The sequence below is a fragment of the Procambarus clarkii genome, chromosome 69, assembly GCF_040958095.1.
Source record: "Procambarus clarkii isolate CNS0578487 chromosome 69, FALCON_Pclarkii_2.0, whole genome shotgun sequence".
Taxonomy (NCBI): domain Eukaryota; kingdom Metazoa; phylum Arthropoda; class Malacostraca; order Decapoda; family Cambaridae; genus Procambarus; species Procambarus clarkii.
Genome location: NC_091218.1, coordinates 26,211,777 through 26,221,399, shown reverse-complemented (window position 1 = coordinate 26,221,399; position 9,623 = coordinate 26,211,777). Strand labels below are relative to the sequence as shown.

Below are 9,623 nucleotides of genomic sequence, written 5' to 3'. Positions count from 1 at the left end.
GCAAGGATCTTTGTTTACAAAATTGCACTCTGATCAGGACATTTGATGTGTTGTTTACAAAAATTTAAAGGGACCGCTCATGAATGGCCGTGTGCGCTGGCATAGTACAACCCACCAATCACTTCAATGGGTTGCGAGTAGTAGTATGACGTCACCAGCAATCGTAGCTGAGCTAGTATTCATATGCTAAATCTATAGTGTTTTAAAACGAGCCAAAATAATGTGATTAATTTTCTAAGCATTGAAGATTTTTGAGTAATATATATTTGATAGAGCTACAACTATCAATTTACAATTTATTTTTGAATATAGCTCTTTCTAGGATATTAATACCATGAGAAGTAAAGACGGAGTAACCTACATTTTCCCGCGTTTTTGTTCCCATAATTCCCTAATCAAAACATGTCTGCCACATGGGCCAAATCTAGACCTTGGTATGTGCAATTTACTCCGTAAATGCTTGTAGCATACACTGTGGACTATATTAATCCGCTTCATAGTCAAAGTTAATACGATTTTACGAAGAAATTCACAATTACTGTGGCATGTCTCTAAGCGATATGTTAACGTTCGGAGCGTAAACAAGGAATTTTACGTCACGTGGTACGTGTTCTGTAGATTTTATGCGCAGTTTCTAGTATGTAGTGTAATACACAGACTGTGTAGCCTATATGTACCCCTCTCTACCCACTGCAGCTTACATTTCACATTAATGTATATAAAATGAAGTCTGTAGCTTAATTGGCAGACCTGAAAGCCGATGTTATCGCAAAATAAGATTAAGAAAGAAACTGGGTCATCTTTATTTAGAGCATTATTCCAGTTTTAATATGAACATAGTGATAATATAGATAGCTGTGTTGATTTACAAACGTATTTTAAAATGTCATTGGAGAGATGTCACTATTATTTGTGAAGTTTCATCTGAAATCTTGCACATAAGATCCTACCCTGTTTTATTTTAACAATGATGAAACACCTCTCTCGCATATATTGTTTAAAGTTAGGTAAGATTTTCTTGGCCAGAACAAAACCCTGAATTGAACACATTCTACTACAACAGCTTTATATTTTCTTGAGATATGTAGAAAGAAACAATGACAGTTTTATTGTTGTAAAAGTAATTCTGTATTAAGCAAAACAAAAATATCACTAAGATGATGCAAGTACCAATTATCTTTTAGGTTGTAACAAGAAACACAAAGATACAGAATGTCATATAGCATGGGGTTTGCATATAGATTTGTCAAATCTGACCTAATTTATCATATGTCAAGTTTGTAAAGTGTATAATTTAATATTTTATACAGAACACTTAATACTACTGGGGACCCACCTCCCCTGCCAAAACATTTGCGGACGTCTCGGTAGTACAGGCAGGTTCGTTTGTGACTCACAATCGAAAAATCTGCATTCGAATCCCAGGTGGGACAAATGGTTGGGTGCGTTTCTTATCATTTAATGCACCTGTTCACCTTGCAGGAAGTAGGTACCCAGGCATTAGCTTCTTGTGGGCTTGCATCCTGGGTGGGGTTAGTAATTCGACCTGGGGGGGAGGGAGATCTCAATATTAGCCTAACATGTATAAATACACTGGTTACCTGTCTCCAGACACATTGAATTATTATTATTATTGAATTAAAAATGCAGCCACGTATAAAATGATATTATAATGAACATCTCTAAGTGTTATACTGATTTAATGATTTTTCCTCATAATTACCTAACCTTATGTACAAAACCAATACAAATGAATACAATGGATGAAGTTTACACAAAATGATTGGAACCTAACACATAGAATATGTAGAATATGGGCATATTGCACAAGTTAGCTTCCAAATTAATAATTTTATATATCATTAGAGTAGATTGGGTTTGGCCATGATAGGGTATGTTGGGTTAAGCTAAGTAGGTTAGGCTAGGCTAGGTTTTAAAATTTATTAGAAAATCTTCTTTTGTATGAAATTACCTATCATATATCCAGCATAAAAGTACAGTCAGTGATGCTAAGTTAGACACTACTATTGAGTAGTAATTTGATTGAAAAAAATATTTGCAAATAAAATTATCCTTTTAGTGACTTGATATTAGTATCTGTAAATTACTGGATGTCTCATAGTTTCTGCAGTTAATACCATTGAACTTGTTAGTTGATATATATAGGTATTTACATTTATTTTTATTCATTGAAATTTTTTGGCAAGATTTAAACTATTTTAGAAAAGATTTTAAATAAATATAAATGTTTTGTAGATGTACTGTATTAATTAAATGATTCAGTTATTTCTTGCTGTAATTAATAGTCAGTTTTCTTAGTATTGCTCATATATGATTAGCCTATCTTATTTAAAACTAAAGTGCATACAGTACAGTATATGTATAGGAATTAAGACAGGAAATTCCTTAAATACTTTTGTATTTAGTACATAAGAACATAAGAACAAAGGTAACTGCAGAAGGCCTATTGGCCCATACGAGGCTGCTCTTATCTATAACTACCCAATCCCACTCATATGCATGCCCAACCTGCGCTTGAAACAATCGAGGGACCCCACCTCCACCACGTTACGCGGTAATTGGTTCCACAAATCAACAACCCTGTTACCGAACCAGTATTTACCCAAGTCTTTTCTAAATCTAAACTTATCCAATTTATACCCATTGTTTTGAGTTCTGTATTGAGTTGATACTTTTAATACCCTATTAATATCCCCTTTGTTATGTCCATTCATCCACTTGTAAACTTCTATCATATCACCCCTAACTCTTCATTTTTCCAGTGAATGCAATTTAAGCTTTATTAATCTTTCTTCATATGAAAGACTTTTCTAAGAAAGACTACATCTTTTAGTAAATGATACCAGTGTAACTTGAAAACAAGAATATAAAAAATAATTATAAAATTTAATATTAAAAACTTCAGATTTTGAATTCGGCTGCAAAAATATAAACTATCACCAATTGTTTATTTGGTGTTATTATGCTCTCAGAATAGCATATGATCTTCATTTTCATATATTTAGAATATAGGTTTTCAGTATAGTTTACTGTAAAAAAAATTGTCAATACTGTATCCACTCTCTAATCCAAAATCCGACCATCTGGAAAACGCCCTAATCCAGCCAAAATCATAGCCGGATAAAGTTACCTCCCCATCCGGTCAAAATGTTCATGGGAGCCAGACTAGCGGGTGTTTGGCCGGATCAGTGGCCTAACACTCGTTGTACACCACCACCAGGAAGGGAGAGAGTCACTCCTCACTGCTGCTCACTTCCTCTGTCCCGCCCACATTCACTGCCCTCCTCCTCCTCCCTCCCTCCCTCCCTCCCTCCCTCCCCCCCTCCCTCCCCCCCCCCCTCCCCAAGAGATCCTTCTGTAGGTGGCAGTAGATTGCCAGCCTGGAGAATTTCCATCCAATACAATAAAGCATTCATGGAAACAAGTATTTTTATAGCTTTTTATTATCATAATAATATTGCTAAACAAAATCTGTAACCAAAAATATATATGATCATGTACATCCAGGATTTAAGAAACAATTCTTGCTAACAGAGTCGAGTGTGTAGTGTTTTCTGAGTGAGCTGGTCCCTCCCCCCCACCGACACACCTCCCCCGCCTGCCCCACATCCCATACACTCTGTTTTAAAGATCACAGTTCAACTGTCCATAATTCCCTCCCTAAGGGAAGGAGGGAGGGAGTTGATCGGGAAGGGAAGGAAGTAGGGAGTGGGTCAGGGAGGGAGGGAGAAGTGTTGAGTGTGTGGGGTACCAGATGTGACTTGCTTAAGCCTATCAAAGGAAGGTGGCGTTGGAAGTGTTGCAAAAATTATATTGTTTTCTTATTGCCATGGAGAGCTAGTTACAAATATTAAATAACACACAATAATATTTGAACGTTACAGTACAGTATTTGGTTTGCTATTTATTGCTTTAAATATTTACAAGAAAATAAAATGGGATTTAACAAAACTTAAGACGCATATGTTAGTCATAATCATAGTCCTGTACAACATGTCAACACCCCACGTGTCGACACACGTGGAGGGGGAGTTGGGAAGGCTGGTGTGAGGTGGGGAGAGGGGGTGACCAGGTAGGAGATCACAGATGTGTGTGTGTGATCTGTTTCTTTCCAGTCTCGCCCACCTACCCCCACCTGTTCAACCACCTGCCCACCTGCCTGCACACCCACCTGCCTGCACACCCACCTACCCACCTGCCTGCACACCCACCTACCCACCTGCCTGCACGCCCACCTACCCACCTGCCTGCACGCCCACCTACCCACCTGCCTGCACGCCCACCTATCCACCTGCCTGCACGCCCAACTACCAACCCACCCACCTGTTCACCCACCAGCCTGCTCACCCACTTGCCTGCTCACCCACCCACCTGCCTGCTCACCCACCCACCTGCCTGCTCGCTCACCCACCCACCTGCCTGCTCGCTCACCCACCCACCTGCCTGCTCACCCACCCACCCACCTGCCTGCTCGCTCACCCACCCACCCACCTGCCTGCTCACTCACCCACCCACCCACCTGCCTGCTCGCTCACCCACCCACCTGCCTGCTCACCCACCCACCCACCTGCCTGCTCACCCACCCATCCACCTGCCTCCTCACCCACCCACCCACCTGCCTGCATGCCCACCTGCCAACCCAGCCACCTGTTTGCCCACCTGCCTGCACGCCCACCTACCCACCTGCCTGCACAACCACCTACCCACCTACCAACCCACCCACCTACCAACCCACCCACCTGTTCACCCACCTGCCTGCTCACCCACCCACCTGCCTGCTCGCCCACCCACCCACCTGCCTGCTCACCCACCCACCTGCCTGCTCGCCCACCCACCCACCTGCCTGCTCACCCACCCACCTGCCTGCTCGCCCACCCACCCACCTGCCTGCTCGCCCACCCACCCACCTGCCTGCTCGCCCACCCACCCACCCACCTGCCTGCTCGCTCACCCACCTGCCTGCTCGCTCACCCACCCGCCTGCTCGCTCACCCACCCACCCACCCACCTGCCTGCTCACCTACCCACCCACCTGCCTGCCTTCTCGCTCACCCACCCACCTACCTGCCTTCTCGCTCACCCACCTGCCTTCTCACCCACCCACCCACCTGCCTGCTCGCTCACCCACCTACCCACCCACCTGCCTGCTCGCTCACCCACCCACCCACCTGCCTGCTCAACCTGCCTGCTCACCCACCCACCCACCTGCCTGCATGCCCACCTACCAACCCACCCACCTGTTCACCCACCAGCCCACCTGCCTGCATGCCCACCTACCTACCTGCCTGCACACCCATATGCCTGCATGCCCACCTACCCATCTGCCAACCCACCCACCTGTTCACCCACCTGCCTGCTCACCCACCCACTTGCCTGATTGAACCTGCCTGCACGCTCACCTACCCACTTGCCAACCCACCTGCCTGCTCACCCACCTGCCTGCTCTCCCACCTACCTGCTCGCCCACCCACCCACCTGCCTGATAGCCCACCCACCTGTTCACCTACCTGCCAACCCACCCACCAGTTCACTCACCTGCCTGCTTGCCCACCCACCTGTTCACCCACCTGTCTGCACCACCCCAGGGGACCTGGTAGCCTGGTGGATAGTGCCCAGAACTTGTAATTCTGTGGCGCAGGTTCGATTCCCGTGCAAGGCAGAAACAAATGGGCATAGTTTCTTTCACTCTGAATGCCCCTGTTACCTAACAGAAAATAGGTACCTGGGAGTTAGTCAGCTGTCACGGGCTGCTTCCTGGGGTGTGTGTGTGTGCGTGGTGTGGAGGAAAAAAAAGTAGTTAGTAAACAGTTGATTGACAGTTGAGAGGCAGGCCGAAAGAGCAAAGCTCAACCCCCGCAAACACAACTAGGTGAATACCTACCCACCTGCCTGCACAGACCTGCCAACCCACCCACCGGCCTGCACAGACCTGCCAACCCACCCACCAGCCTGCACAGACCTGCCAACCCACCCACCGGCCTGCACAGACTTGCCAACCCACCCACCCACCTGCCTGCACAGACCTGCCAACCCACCAACCCACCAGGCTGCACAGACCTGCCAACCCACCCACCCACCGGCCTGCACAGACCTGCCAACCCACCCACCGGCCTGCACAGACCTGCCAACCCACCCACCGGCCTGCACAGACTTGCCAACCCACCCACCCACCTGCCTGCACAGACCTGCCAACCCACCAACCCACCAGGCTGCACAGACCTGCCAACCCACCCACCCACCGGCCTGCACAAACCTGCCAACCCACCCACCGGCCTGCACAGACCTGCCAACCCACCCACTGGCCTGCACAGACCTGCCAACCCACCCACCAGCCTGCACAGACCTGCCAACCCACCCACCGGCCTGCACAGACCTGCCAACCCACCCACCTGCCTGCACAGACCTGCCAACCCACCCACCGGCCTGCACAGACCTGCCAACCCACCCACCGGCCTGTACAGACCTGCCAACCCACCTACCGGCCTGCACAGACCTGCCAACCCACCCACCAGCCTGCACAGACCTGCCAACCCACCCACCGGCCTGCACAGACCTGCCAACCCACCCACCGGCCTGCACAGACCTGCCAACCCACCCACCAGCCTGCACAGACTTGCCAACCCACCCACCCACCTGCCTGCACAGACCTGCCAACCCACCAACCCACCAGGCTGCACAGACCTGCCAACCCACCCACCCACCGGCCTGCACAGACCTGCCAACCCACCCACCGGCCTGCACAGACCTGCCAACCCACCCATCTGCCTGCACCAACCCGTTCTTGCAAATTTAATAAGTCAATATTGACTTATTAGTTGCGTGCATAGGTGACATACTAAACATAATAGTTTCCCTTGAAAAGCTTCATAGAAAACACCGACCTTACCTAACCTACTTAGTATGTTAAAATAAGCATCTTATAGCTTCGTAATTACAATTGTTACTTAACCTATTATAGGTATAGGTTAGGTAATAATTGTAATTACGAAGCAATAAGATGCTTATCTTAACATACTAAGTAGGTTAGGTAAGGTCGGTGTTTTCTATGAAGCTTTTCAAGGGAAACTATTATGTTAAGTATGTCACCTATGCACATATTTAATAAGTCAATATTGACTTATTAAATTTGCGAGAACGGGTTGCCTGCACAGACCTGCCAACCCACCCACCCACCCACCTGCCTGCACAGACCTGCCAACCCACCAACCCACCAGGCTGCACAGACCTGCCAACCCACCCACCCACCAGCCTGCACAGACCTGCCAACCCACCCACCTACTTGCACGTCCACCTACCCACTTACCAACCCACCCACCCACTTGCCAACCCACCCACCCACCTGCCTGCACAGACCTGCCAACCTATCCACCTGCCTGCTCACCCACCCACCCACTTGCCTGCTCGAACCTGTTCACCCTGCTTGATACCTGCTTGATGGGGTTCTGGGAGTTCTTCTACTCCCGAGGCCAGGCTTGACTTGTGAGAGTTTGGTCCACCAGGCTGTTGCTTGGAGCGGCCCGCAGGCCCACATACCCACCACAGCCTGGTTGGTCCGGCACTTCTCTTAGAGAACAGTCCAGTTTTCTCTTGAAGATGTCCATGGTTGTTCCGGCAATATTTCTTATAGTTGATAAAGCGAGAGGGGCTATTCAGTAAATTCAATTTTAATAATAAAAGGATAGACTGGGAGATAATAAACAGGGAACTTACAAACATTCCATGGGGAACTGTTCTAAGTAATACAAGTCCTACAGAAGGAATAGAAAAACACTTCAGAAGCGTATCAAGTCTGTCTGAAACATGTTCCTTTGAGGAAAGCCAGAAAGAGATCTAACGTAGAAAGAGAACGCAGACGACACTATAAACGCAGGAAAAAAATAACGGAACTGCTTATGCAGACACGAATTTCCCGTCAAAGAAGGAATAATTTAAATAGGGAGATTGAAGAAATCGAGCGGAAATTGAAACACTCATATGAAACTGAAGAAAGGCAGTTAGAACAGAAAGCAATTCAGGAAATAAAGAAAAATCCAAAATATTTCTTCTCATATGCGAAATCAAAAGTAAAAACCACTGCCAGTATTGGACCTATTCGTACAAGTGAAGGTTCATACACGGAGGATGACAAAGAAATTAGTGAAATCCTAAAAAAGCAGTATGAGGACATGTTTAGCACTCCAATAAACAACATGAAGGTGGAAGATCCAGGCAATTTCTTTATGCGGGATATTCAAACCCCTGTAAAGATAACTGATATAAACACGAGCGCACTAAATTTTGAAAAAGAAATTGAAAACATGCCCATGCACTCGGCCCCAGGTCCAGACTCATGGAATTCAATATTTATAAAGAAATGCAAAGTGCCGGTAGCACAGGCACTCAGTATAGTGTGGAGGAAGAGCTTGGACACGGGGGAGATACCAGATGCACTTAAAGTAGCAGACATAGCCCCTCTACACAAGGGAGGGAGCAAAGCATTGGCAAAAAATTATAGACCAGTTGCACTAACATCGCACATCATAAAAGTATTTGAGAGAGTGATTAGGAGTCAGGTCACCAATTTCATGGAGACCAATGACCTTCACAACCCAGGCCAACATGGATTTCGAGCGGGAAGATCGTGCCTCTCACAGCTACTTGAGCACTACGACAAAGTCACCGAGGCATTAGAAGAAAAACAGAATGCTGATGTGATATACACGGACTTCGCAAAGGCTTTCGATAAATGTGACCATGGCGTGATAGCACACAAAATGAAGTCAATGGGAATAACCGGTAAAGTAGGACACTGGATACTCAGTTTTCTGTCAAACAGGACTCAGCGAGTAACGGTCAACCATATAAAATCTAGTCCAAGTGCAGTGAAAAGCTCTGTACCTCAGGGTACAGTCCTTGCACCGCTGCTTTTCCTTATTCTCATATCAGATATAGACAAAAATACAAGTCACAGCTTCGTATCATCCTTTGCAGATGACACAAAAATCAGTATGAAAATTACCTCGGCTGAGGACATTGAAAAACTTCAAGCTGATATTAATAAAGTTTTCGACTGGGCATCAGAAAATAACATGATGTTTAACAGTGATAAATTCCAGTTACTCAGGTACGGTAAAAATGAGGACCTTAAACATAATACAGAGTACAAAACACAATCAAATGTACCCATAGTAGGAAAACAGCATGTAAAGGATTTGGGAATAATAATGTCTGACGACCTAACGTTTAAGGAGCATAACCAAGCAAATATTGCGACAGCCAGAAAAATGATAGGATGGATTACGAGAACTTTCAAATCCAGGGATCCCATCACAATGGTTGTGCTCTTCAAGTCACTTGTGTTGTCCTGTCTTGAGTACTGCTCAGTACTCACTTCCCCCTTCAGAGCAGGAGAGATTGCTGAAATAGAGGGAATACAGAGAACATATACGGCATGCATAGACGCAATAAAGCACCTAAATTATTGGGATCATCTCAAAGCCCTCCAAATGTACTCACTAGAAAGAAGACGAGAGAGATATCAAATAATATACACCTGGAAGATACTGGAGGGCCAAGTACCAAATCTACACAGTAAAATAACAACGTACTGGAGTGAACGATATG

General features: G+C 46.1%; 1 protein-coding gene across 4 annotated transcripts in view; it reads left to right on the top strand.

Moving 5' to 3' along the window:
* Nucleotides 1-369: 369 nt before the first annotated feature.
* Nucleotides 370-9,623, top strand: part of LOC123772181 (zinc finger protein PLAG1) — a 294,636-nt gene continuing 285,382 nt past the window's right edge. The window contains exon 1 of one of the 4 annotated variants that reach the window (XM_045765236.2): nt 370-434. The gene's annotated coding sequence lies outside the window, so the exon portion shown is untranslated. The other 3 variants (XM_069311295.1, XM_045765235.2, XM_069311294.1) reach the window with 3 other exon arrangements.